The sequence below is a fragment of the Nycticebus coucang genome, chromosome X (assembly GCF_027406575.1).
Source record: "Nycticebus coucang isolate mNycCou1 chromosome X, mNycCou1.pri, whole genome shotgun sequence".
Lineage (NCBI taxonomy): Eukaryota > Metazoa > Chordata > Mammalia > Primates > Lorisidae > Nycticebus > Nycticebus coucang.
This window is the reverse complement of record NC_069804.1, coordinates 152215823-152229360: the sequence shown is the minus strand read 5'-3', so window position 1 is coordinate 152229360 and position 13538 is coordinate 152215823. Positions and strand designations below refer to the sequence as shown.

At 33.9% G+C, this 13538-nt stretch overlaps 1 pseudogene; it reads left to right on the top strand.

Annotated features, from left to right (window-relative positions):
* Positions 1–4379: 4379 nt before the first annotated feature.
* LOC128577720 (ribosomal protein S6 kinase beta-1-like) lies at positions 4380–5940 on the top strand (annotated as a pseudogene).
* The last annotated feature ends 7598 nt before the right edge of the window (positions 5941–13538 follow it).

Genomic DNA, 13538 nt, shown 5'->3' with positions numbered 1-13538 from the left:
AGGCTGAGGCAGAAGAATCGCTTGGGCCCAGGAGTTGAAGGTTGCTGTGAGCTGTATGATGCCATGGCACTCTACTAAGGGCCATAAAGTGAAACTCTGTCTCTACAAAAAAAAAAAAAAAAAAAGAATCCCTATTGAATAAATGGTGCTAGGAGAAGTCATTAGCCACAAATAAAAGGCTAACAGGATGCACACCTCTCATCACTCATAAAAATTAACTTATAATGGACATGAAACTATAAAAATTCTTGAGAAAATGTGAGAAAAACTCTTAATGGTATCAGCTTAGGGGAAAGAATATTTGAAGAGGACCCCAGGGGGGAGGGAATCAAAGCAACAACAAAAATGAATAAATGGGACCTGGTGAAGTTAAAAGAATTTCTACACAGCCAAGCACATGATCAAAAAAGCAAAGACACAACCTACAGAATGATAAAAGATATGTCCATGCTACATGTCTGACAAAGGGCTAATAACTAGAATCTACAAAGAACACAAGCAAGTAAAAAGAACAACAAAAAGATCTTGGCCAGGCAAAGTAGCTCAGGCCTGTAATCCTAGCATTCTGGGAGGCTGAGGTGGGAGGATCACTTGAGCTCAGGAATTTGAGACTACCCTGAGCAAGAGCAAGAGCAAGATCCCATCCCTGTGAAAAACAGAAAAATTAACCAGGCATTGTGGTGGGCACCTGTAGTCCCTACTCAGGAGGATGAGGCAGGATAATCACTTGAATTCAGGAGTCTGAAGTTGTTGTGAGATAGGCTGATGCCAGAGCACTCTAGCCTAGGGCAATAGAGTAATATTTCAATTAAAAAAAAAAAAAAAGGTCAAACAACCCTATTAAAAACTGGGCAAGACTATGTTAACAGTTTGATGAAAATGTTTCAAATTGTATATAAACCCAGCACATTATACCCCATGATTGCATTAATGTACACAGTTATGATTTAATAATAATAAAAAAAACTGTGCAAGAGATAAGAGACATTAGCAGAAACTTTTCTCATGAAGATAGACTAATAACCAAAAAACACGGAAAAAAGCTCATTACCCCTAATCATCAAAGAAATGCAAATAAAAACCACTTTGAGATATCTTGAGATATCTCCTAACCCCAGTGAGAATGGCACACATCATAAGATCCCAAAACAACAGATATTGGTGTGGATGTGGAGAGAAAAGAACACTCATACACTATTGGTGGGACTGCAAACTAGTACAGCCTCTATGAGAAGTAGTAGAGTGATTCCTCAAAGAACTAAAAGTAGAACTTCCATCTGATCCTACAATCCCATTACTAGGTATCTACCCAAAAGGAAAAACAAATATAAATATAAATATGTATATATATATATATATATATATATACCATAAAGACATTTGCACTTGAACATTTATAGCAGCATAATTCACAATTGCAAACATGTGGAAACAACCCAAGTTCCTTTTAACATTTGCATGTATTAATAGATTGTGGTATATTATAGCATGGAATACTATTCAGCAATAAAAAGATGGAGATTCTCTATCTTTTATAACAACATGGATGGAATTGGAAAGCATTCTCCTAAGCAAATTATCATAAGAGTTAGAAAAAAACCTTGCATGTACTCAGTATTAAATTGGAACTAGTAGAGTAACACCTACCTGTTAACATGACAGAAAAACTCTATGAAATTCAAGTAGTAGGGAGTGGAGGAAGAGTTTGCGTATATTTCTACCCAATGGGTACATTGCACATATATGTTGTACATAATTGTATGTACCTGCTTATTAATCTGAAATTAAAAGAATCCCTTATAAAATTATACATTTTAATTTTTTAACTGCTATTGTAAAACTTGGCAAAATTTTCTTGATTGTCTAACACTATTAAAATGTCCATATATTTCTATATTTAAAATTTGCAACATTAATTTAATTTTCCCACATATGTCTCAAAATCTCATAGATGTCCATCTTCCTTTCCTATGTGAATGGCTTGAGTTTTCTCTTTGCTGAGCATAACACTATTTGTTTGCTAATTAATACATGATAATACTGCTGAAATAGATGGTGAAGAATCAATGCAGATAACTTTTTCTTATATTCTGTCATTTTTCATTTCCTCCTAACTTTGGAACTGACTGCTCAGTTGTTTTTTTTTTTTTTTTTATTTTGTTTAATTCAAATACCTATGATTTTTGTTTTGTTTCTTTTTTTTTTCTGCCACAGTGATTTTGAAGACTTTTATACATGAAGAATGATAATAAAAATTATGCCAGAAACACATTGGAGTAATGTATTTATCTTCTGTTTCTTTACAAAAGCAATGAAAAATTGGCAACAACTGTCAGACTAAAACACTTTGGAATTCTGTAAACTAACCCAAAGCTTGTTATAACCAAAATAGTTTATTAAGAGATACATGGTGAATCTCCATAAGAATAGTAAGCTTCATGGTGTGACTTACCTTGGTCCTATCCCCAGTCCCTTACCTGGGGGTAGTATAAAAAAATAAGAGAAAAAAAAAATTTTCATGAAGACACATGCACTAGATTGTTTAAGGCAGCTCAATTTACAATTACCAAGAAGTGCAAACAGCCTAAATGTCCATCAATTCAGGAATGGATTAACAAATTGTGGTATATGCATATCTATACAAAGGAAGATGACTTCACAACTTTTTTTTTTATGATTTTATTTTATTTATTTATTTATTTTTATTTATTTATTTATTTTTATTGTTGGGGATTCATTGAGGGTACAGGTACAATAAGCCAGGTTACACTGATTGCAATTGTTAGGTAAAGTCCCTCTTGCAATCATGTCTTGCCCCCATAAAGTGTGACACACACCAAGGCCCCACCAACTTCACAACTTTTGTATTACCCTGGATGGAGTTGAAACACATTCTTCTCATTAAAGTATTGTAAAAATGGAAAAGCAAACATCCAATGTATTCAATCCTAATATGAAGCCAGTAGATAATCTACTGCATGCCCACATTGGAGAAAAACTCATTTCAATTCAAGTGAGGTGAGGGGAATATCGTATTGGGGAGAGCACATGGGGGTTTGGGGGTGCTTCCACTGAATGGGACAATGTAGAGGTGTATGGCACACCTTTTGGGTACAGCACATAGCTATAAGAGGGACTATATCTAATGAATTCAAATATTGTGATTTGGTTATTTGTACCCTCCCATTAATCTGAAATTAAAAAATAATAATAATAAGAGCTCTTGTTCTTGGTATAGTTACCACTATCTAGGGAGTAGAATGTACCTCATTTACAAAGAAATTTTTTTTTTTTTAAGCTGTCCAGTGACTTTGTGGAAGAACAGCTCAAAAGGCTGGCTTTTATTTAGACTAAATCAGAATTCTCCCAGTGGTGAGATGACCATCTAAGGAGGAGGCTGTTAAAAAATATTACAGGAAAATGTGAACATTACTGCTTCTCATGACAATGAATAATAGTTGTAAAGAATAGGCCAACAAAAACAGTCAGGATAAAAGACTGTGAATAAGATCATTTAGGGAATAAGGCTTAATAAAATCTAAATAAATTCCAAGGAATCTAGAATGTCATGGTCATGTCTAAGGATGTAAAGTTCCTCAAAAAAGATCGAAGAAGACCCTAATCTCTCATTTATTTCTGTTCTTTATGTGGAGTCTAAATTCAAATAGGAATTATGGCCAAAGTAACCAAATGGAAGAATATTGAAGGAATGTACCTCCACAAACACAGGACCAATATGCAAAAGCTGGTAGATATTTTGGATCCAAGCATTTAAGGAAATATTTGTTCACTATCTTACCCCTAAACTGATACATAATTGATTTTAGTAGTCACACATGACAAAGAATATAGACTCCAAAAGTAGTTTAGTAAAGTCACTAAAGAAACAAAAAATGCAAAAAATAGCAACAACAAGTTCTGGGGAATAGTGATTATCTTATTTTCAGAGCCTCTGTGTTAAAACGTTTAATATGTTCAGTTTTTAGCAAGAAATTATAAGCATACAGGAACAAACAAACAAAAAAATAGCATCATTTGTACACAGAAAAGAAAGCAATCAATAGAAACTCTTCCTAAGGTAACTCTACATTGTATTTAGTACACATTTGAGTCAGCCATTTAAAATATTGGTTTAAAGAAAACCACGAGAAATTTGCCTAAACATAAAAGATACATTGTAAGTATCTTTTATATAAGTAAAATGAATAAAAATTTAGAAAAGTATAATAAATGAAATACAAATTTTATAGGAGGGGCTTAATTGCATATTTAAGTGGCCATCAGAAAGTGTCAGCAAAGCCAGATTAAGATTATCCAGTGTGAGCATAAGCAGCCGGTGATGGCGGCATTAGTGGCTGTGGTTGCAGTGGTCCCGGCCCATGAGGCGAATATGGAGGCGGGGCGGCTTTTACCCAGTGCCAGAGTTCTGAGACAGGGAAGCTGAGGATATGGCAGGAGTGTTTGACATAGACCTGCACCAGCCAGAGGCCGCGGGCTCTAAAGATGAGCTGGAGGAGGAGGAAGCACTCAGCTGTTAGAAGTGACAGATGAAAACTTCTGTCTGGTATAGCACTGCCGCTGCTCTTACAGCCACTGAGAGTTTTATTTCGGGAGCAAGAGGGCTCTGCTGCATCTTCCAGGGGTCAGTTAAATGAAAGCATGGGCCCTGGGAGAGTTGGACCATATGAAATTGGCATGGAACATTGTGAGAAATTTGAAATCTCAGAAACTAGTGTGAACAGAGGGCCAGAAAAAATCAGACCAGAATGTTTTGAACTGCTTTGGGTACTTGGTAAAGGGGGTTATGGAAAGGTTTTTCAAGTACGAAAAGTAACAGGAGCAAATACTGGGAAAATATTTGCCATGAAAGTGCTTAAAAAGGAGGAGAACTATTTATGCAGTTAGAAAGAGAGGGAATGTTTATGGAAGACACAGCCTGCTTTTACTTGGCAGAAATCTCCATGGCTTTGGGGAATTTACATCAAAAGGAGATCATCTACAGAGACCTGAAGCCGGAGAATATCATGCTTAATCAACAAGGTCAGGTGAAGCTAACAGACTTTGGACTATGCAAAGAATCTATTCATGATGGGACATCTACACACACATTTTGTGGAACAATAGAATACATGGCCCCTGAAATCTTGATGAGAAGCAGCCACAATCATGCCGTGGATTGGTGGAATTGGGGAGAATTCTTGTATGACATGCTGACAGGAGCATTCCCCTTTTCTGGGGAGAATAAAAAGAAAACAATTGACAAAATCCTCAAATGTAAACTCAATTTGCCTCCCTAACTCACACAAGAAGCCAGAGATCTGCTTAAAAAGCTGCTGAAAAGAAATGCTGCTTTTCATCTTGGAGCTGGTCCCGGGGATGCTGGAGAAGTTCAAGCTCATCCATTTTTTAGACACATTATTTGGGAAGATCTTCTGGCTCGGAAGGTGGAGCCCCCTTTGAAACCCCTGTTGCAATCTGAAGAGGATGTGTGTCAGTTTGATTCCAAGTTTACACATCAGACACCTGTTGATAGCCCAGATGACTCAACTCTCCTTGAAAGTGCCAACCAGGTCTTTCTGGGTTTTACATATGTGGCTCCATCTGTACTTGAAAGTATGAAAGAGAAGTTTTCCTTTGAACCAAAAATCTGATCACCTGGAAGATTTATTGGCAGCCCACGAAGACCTGTCAGCCCAATCAAATTCTCTCCTGGGGATTTCCGGGGAAGAGGTGCTTCAGCCAGCACAGCAAATCCTTACAGCACAGACACCTGTGAATACCCAATGGAAACAAGTTGAATAGAGTAGATAGACGTGACAATGAGTGGGGAAGCATCAGCACCACTTCCAATACACAGCCGAACTCCCGGCCGGCCGTACAAAAAAACAAGCTTTCCCCATGATCTCCAAACGGCCAGAGCACCTGCGTATGAATCTATGACAGAGCGATTCTTTTAATGAATTTAAGGCAAAAAGGATGGGGAGGGGATGTGTGAGCACTCTACAAAGTGGAACAAGAAGACTCAAAATGATAGTCTGAAAGAGTGTCATTACACAGAACACTTTGAACAGAGAAAAATATAAACATGGATTTTTTTTAAAAATCAATCAATGGTGCAAAATAAAAAAAAGGTGGGATCACACCTGTGGTGCATATTATAGGGGTATTTGCGAAACTTGGTAAATGTAGAATGTAAATGTTTTGGCACAGTAACTGAGATAACGCCGGAAAGGCTATGTTAACCACTGTGATAAAAATGTGTCAAATGGTTTATGAAGTGAGTGTATGATGCCCCATAATCATATCATTGTATACAGTTATGATTTATTAAAAAAAAAAATAAAAATAAAAAAAAGTTAGCGAAATAGTATTGTGGAACTCTTAAACACATCAATTAATTGATTCCTAGCGACATCTTCTCAACCTTATCAAGGATATTCATGTTGATGGCTCAAAACTGACAGTATTAAGGGTAGGATTTTGCTTCTGAATCACTGTTGAGTTCTGATTGTGTCAAAGGAGGATTATCCTTTCATTAGGCAAAGTACAAAATTGGCTATAATACTTGCAGCTAAGGACAAATTAGCATGCAAGCTTGGTCAAACTTTTTCCAGCAACGTGGAATAAGAGACAAAAGAAACTTAACAATTGATGTTTTACGTGCAAACAACCTTTTTTAATATGAATATATATTTTTCAAATAGATTTTTGATTCAGCTTATTATGGAAAACATACCAAACTTTAAAATGCAAAATTAGTGGTTGGTGTGAAGAAAGCCAGACAACTTCTGTTTCTTCTCTTGGTGAAATAATAAAATGCAAGTGAATCATTTAAAAAAAAAAAAGATTATCTAGTGTGAAAAATAAAAATAAAGTAAAGAATGAAAAAAAATCAAAAGAGGTTAAGGTACCTGTGAAGCATCAAGTGTACTAACACATAACTACTGGAGCTCTAGAAGGAAAGGCGGGAAAAGGGGACAGATGGAATACTGATGGATCTAGACTTATCCTAGTTTGATTTGCAATTTTTCAGCTTTATGATGGTGCAAAGTGATTCACATTTAATAAAAACCATACTTTTAGTACTCCTACAACCATTCTGTTTTTCACTTTAGGTACAGTATTCAATAAATTACATGAGACATTCATTATCTTTTTTATAGAATAGGCTTTGTGTTAGGTAATTTTGCCTGTCTGTGTTCTAATCCAAGTGTGTTGAGTATGTTTAAGGTAGTCTAGGCCAAGGTATGATGCTCATTAGGTTGGATGCATTAAATATGATATGATATTTTATGATATTTATGATATTTTATGATAATTTTAACTTACAATCAGGACATAACATCATCATTGGTGAAGGAATATCTGTATTTGAAAAATTGATAGCAAAACACTCCCCAGATTTAATGAAAGAAAAAATTAACTTACACATCTACAAGAAACTTAAATAAACATCAGGTAACATGTAACCAAATATATCCACCATGAGACACACTGTAGTCAAACTGTTGTAAGCGAATAAGAAAATTCTGAAAGCAGCAAGACAAGTGAATCACAAAGTACAAAGTATCCTCAGTAAGATTAATAACTGCCCCATGATTGCATCAATGTACACAGCTATGATTTAATAATAAAAAGAAAAGATTAATGACTGCTTATTACTCATCAGAAACCATAGCAGTGGAATAACATATTCAAAAGGCTAAAAGAAAAGCATAATGTCTATCAATAATTCTACATGTGGTAAAACTTTTCTTCAAAATGAAGTTAATTTAAGACATTTCCAATGTAAACAAAAACAGAAATTTCATCACAACTGCATCTACTAAACAAGTTTCTACTAAACAGAACTAAGTAGAAACAAGTTTCTACTAAACAAAAACAGAAATTTCATCACAACTACATCTACTAAACAAGTTTCTACTAAACAGAACTAAGTAGAAACAAGTTTCTACTAAACAAAAACAGAAATTTCATCACAACTACATCTACTAAACAAGTTTCTACTAAACAGAACTAAGTAGAAACAAGTTTCTACTAAACAAAAACAGAAATTTCATCACAACTACATCTACTAAACAAGTTTCTACTAAACAGAACTAAGTAGAAACAAGTTTCTACTAAACAAAAACAGAAATTTCATCACAACTACATCTACTAAACAAGTTTCTACTAAACAGAACTAAGTAGAAACAAGTTTCTACTAAACAAAAATTTCTGTTTTTGTTTACATTGGAAATGTCTTAAATTAACTTCATTTTGAAGAAAAGTTTTACCACATGTAGAATTATTGATATATGTGAATCCTAGTAAATGTGGAATGTAAAGGTCTTAGCAAAATAACTAAGAAAATGCTACAAAAGCTATGTTAACTAGTGTGATGAAAATGTGTCAAATGATCTATGAACCAAGTGTATGGTGCCCCATGATCATACTAATGTACACAGCTATGATTTAATAAAAATAAATAAATAAATAAATAAATAAAATTAAAGAATACTATTCAGTAATAAAAATATGCTTAAAAAATGAAAAACATTGTTAATGGTAGTTATATTATATATGTACATATATATAAATATAAAAGTCAGCAGTAATGTAATTTTTTGTTTATATAGTCTTATTTATCTGACTTAATATATGATAAAACAAAACAATAAATATAAATAAACATTGACAAACAGAATTTATAAAAATGAATAAAAACATAAAGCTAGAATTGTTCAGAAACAAATATTTTGCATATTATCTAAGTAGGTATTAATTCAAAATATATTGTTTTATACATATATATACATATATATATAGATAGATAGACAGATTTTTTTTTTCAGAGACAGAATTTCACTTTGTCACCTTCAGTAGAGTGCTGTGGTGTCACAGCTCACAGCAACCTCCAGCTCTTGGGCTTAGGTGATTCTCTTGCCTCAGTCTCATGAGTACCTGGGAATACAGGCACCCGCCACAACGCCTGGCTATTTGTTGTTGTTGTTGTTGTTGCAGTTTGGCCAGGGCCAGGTTTGAACCTGCCACCCTTGGTATATGGGGCTGGTGCCCTATTCACTGAGCCACAGGTGCTGCCCTGTTTTGTTATGTTAATTGTAATCCCCTGCCAATCACTGAAAAAATAAAAGTATAGTAAAAAATAAGATGTAAAAAAAATGCCACACCAGAAAATATCTATTTCAAGTAATTTTTAAGAAAGACACAGCAGAATATAGAACAGAGAGAATGTTGCATATACAGAAAATATGTAACACAAAGGAAAAAGTAAGTCATTAATTACCAGTGATTGCATTAAATGTAAAACTTATATTAAATTTACATTGTTATCCACATAAATAAAGTAGACTACTATAAGATGTATTATGTAAGCCACATGTTAGCCACAAAGAAATTGTCTATAGAAAATAGATAGAAAGCTAGCCGGGCGTTGTGGCGGGCACCTGTAGTCCCAGCTACTCGGGAGGCTCAGGCAAGAGAATCACTTAAGCCCAGGAGTTGGAGGTTGCTGTGAGCAGTGTGAGGCCACGGCACTCTACCGAGGGCCATAAAGTGAGACTCTGTCTCTACAAAAAAAAAAAAAGAAAGAAAATAGAAAGGGAAGAGAAAGGGATAAAGTCTCATAGAAGAATAACAAATTACAAAATAAGATAGCAGGAGAAGAAAAAGGGACAGGAAATCATTAGAAGGTGTCCTTACTTATCAATAATTAATAAATGAATTAAACTCCTTAGTCAAAATACAGATTTCCTGAATGAATTAAAAAAACAAGATCAAACCATATGTTGTCTATGAGATGCCTTCTTTATATTTAGAGAGACAAAAGGGCTGAAAGTGAAGAGATGGAAAAAATCTATTGGAGTGGTAAATAAAAGAGAGCAGAGGAAGCTATACTTATAACAGAAAAAAACACTTTAAATAAAAAATGGTCACAAAATACAAAGAAAGTCATTATATAATACATGCAATAAACAAGTCAGTTCATCGGGAGAACATAACAATTATAAATATAGATGACACCAGCATCAGAATTGACAGATCTGAAGGAAGAAATCATAATAAAATTATTGGAGATTTCAATATTTCACTTTAAATAGTGGATAGGCTATCCAGAGGAAAATAAAAATCAATAAATAGTAGGCTAAAATATTGTTAAACAAATGGACCTAACAGACATATGGAACATTTAACCCAATAGCACAAGAATACACGTATTTCCTAAATGTGCAGAAAACATTCTGTAATTCTCTATGGTAGATGAGATGTTAAGTTAAAGAAAAAGTCTTAACACATTTAATAAGATTGAAAAGATACCAAGTTATCATACCTAACCATAATAAAATAAATGTATAAGCCAATAGGGGGAGGAAATTATGAAATTTAAAAATACATGGAAATTAATCAACACACTAAAGAACAACCAATGGGTTGTTTCAAAAGGGAAATTAGAAAATATCTAAGATAAATAAAAATGAAACAGCAATGTGCCAAAACTCATGGGATGCAGGAACAATATTAACAAGAGAGAACTTAGCAATAAATGCTGACATTAATAAATTAAAATTTCCTCAAATAAACAATCTAATGTTAAAGCTCAAGAAAGTACAAAAAAGTGCAAACTAAACCTAAAATTGACAAAAGAAAATAATCAAAATTAGTGCAGACAAAAATGAAATAGAGAAAAGTATACAATATAAAGTATTAACAAAATTGAGTTTTTTTTTGAAAAGATAAGTAAAATTTATAAGTGCTTAGGTAGAATTACTAGGAAAATATAAGATTCAAATAAATAAAATAAGAAATGAAACAGGAGACATAATAACTAATGATACTGAAATTTAAAAATAACATCATGAGAATACTATGAATCATTTGCTAACATACTGGACCACTTAGAACAGTGGTTGTCAACCTTCTTAATGTCGTGACCCTTTAATACAGTTCCTCATGTTGTGGTGACCCCCAATCATAAAATTATACTCGTTGCTACTTGATAATTGTGGAAAGCTTTCATTTTTACTCCATTCAGTATGATATTAGCTGTGGGTTTATTATAAATAGCTTCAATCACCTAAGAAATGTACCACTTACGCCTATTTTCTATTTTCTTAAGTGTTCTCATTAGAAAAGGTTGCAGAATTTTAACAAATGCTTTTTCTGCATTTATTGAGACAATTATATGGTCATTGTTTTTGCTTATATTGATATGGTGAATTACTTTTAGAGAGTTGTGTATTTTAAAACAGCTTTGCATCCCTGGGATGAAGTGTAATTAATAGTGGTGCATAATTTTTCTAATGTGTAGTTGCAATCTATTAGCTAAGATTTTGTTAAGTATTTTTGCATCAATATTCATTAGTGAAATTGGTCTGTAGTGCTTTTTTGGTTGGGTCTTTTCCTGGTTTTGGAATCAAGTTGATGTTTCATTCATAGTATGTGTTGGGAAAGATTTCTTCCTTCTTAATATTTTGGAAGATATTTTGGAGTATAGATACAAGCTCATCTTTGAAGGTGAGATAGAATTTTGATGTGAAGCCATGTAGCCCAATGCTTTTTTAGTTGGAAGTGTTTTTCTCATTTCTTAAATCTCAATGTTTAATATTGGTCTGTTCAAGAGATCTATTTCTTCCTGGTTAAGTCTAGGGAGATGGTGTGATTCCAAGTATTGGTCCATACTCTCCACATTGTCAAATTTCTGGGCACTGTGTGCTTTTTAGTAGTCAGAAATGATCTCCTCTATCTCTGTGATATCAGTTGCTATTTGTCCCATTTCATTTTTGGTTGAGGCTATTAATTATTTTACTTTTATGTTTCTAGTTAATCTGGCCAATGACTTATTGATTTTATTTTTCTTTTTGAAGAACTAACTTTTCATTCATTAATTTTCTGAAAGACTATTTTGTTTTCAATTTCATTTATTTTTTATTAAATTTTGGTTATTTCTATTCTTTTGCTAGGTTTGGTATTGCTCTTATTTTTCTACTTCTTTCAGATGATTCATTAGGTTGTTCATATGTTCTCTTCTAATTTTTCAGATGTACTCATATAATGTGATAAATATAGTTCTTAGAACTGCTTTTGCAGTGTCCCACATGTTTTGTTAGCTTGTGTCCTCCTTGTTGTTATGTTCACAGAAGTTAATGATTTCCTCTTCTATCTCTTCCTTTACCCAAATGTCATTCAGAAAAATGTCTTTTAGTGTCCATGTCTTTATGTGGGGATGAACGTTTTTGTTGTACTTGAGTTCCACCTTTATTTCCTTGTGGTCTGAGAAGATACAAGTTATAATTTTAATTCCTTTGATGTTGTTGAGGTTTTATTGATGTCCTAGAATATGATGTATCTTGGAGAATGTTCCATGGGCTGATGTGATGAACATATTCTTTAGCTTTGAGATAGGGTGCTCTATATATGTCCATGAAGTACAGTTGTTCTAGGGCCACATTTAAGTCCCTTGTATCTTTGTTTAGTTTCTCTTTAAAGGATCTTCCCAGGTTTCTAAGAGGAGTGTTAAAAGTCCCCTGCTATTATGGTGTTATATTACATCATATTTCTCAGGCCAATTAAGGACTGTTTCATAAATGTAGGCGTATGTAAGTTTTGTGCATAAATATTAAGAAAAGAAATGTCCTCTTGTATTGTTCCCTTGGCCAGTATGAAGCATCCATCTTTGTCTTTTTTTAATTGCTTTAATTCCACTTATACCTGAAAATAAGATTACAACCCCTTCTTTCTTCTGATTTGCATTTGCCTGAAATATTGTTTTCCATATATTCACCCTGGGTCTTGCTTTGATGTCTGAGTCTAGGTATATTTCCTGTAGGCAGCATATGAATGGCTTGTGCTTTTTAATATGATCAGCCAGCCTGTGCCTCTTCAGTGGGGAATTCAAACCATTAATACTCATTGATAGAATTGAGAAATGTGTCAGAGCTCTATTCATATTACTTTGTCAAATTGCATTGCTTAGTTTTAACCCTTGCATCATTGCAGAAGCTAGGTTTTGTCCTTTAGTTTCTGGGTGTTTAGGTTGCTAATGGTCCACTGTGAAGGTCAGTATGGAGAGTAGGTCTAAATATTTCCTATAGATCTGGTGTTGTGGCAAACTTCCTCAATGTTTGCATAACTGAAAGATTTAATTTCTCCATCAGTATTAAAGCTTAGCTTAGCAGAATATAGAATTCTGGACTGAAAATAGTTTTGCTCAAGATCATTTGAAATAGTTGACCATCGTCTTCTGGCTTAAAAAGATTCAGCTAAGAACCCCACTGTCACTCTGACGGATCTGCCCCTGTAGGTCAGTTAGCACTTATTCCTGCCTCCTTGCACAATTTTCTCTATTTTCTTAACTTTGGACAGGTTCATGACAGTGTGTCGTAGAGAAGCTCTGAGTTGAGATGACCTGGGATTCACTATCCCTCTGAAGGGTATGTGTTAGAATCTTTCATGATACTTAGAAAATTTTCATTTATGATATCCTCCAATACAGCTTCCATTCCTCTGGGGCATTCTTATTCTTCTTCTATGATACCTAT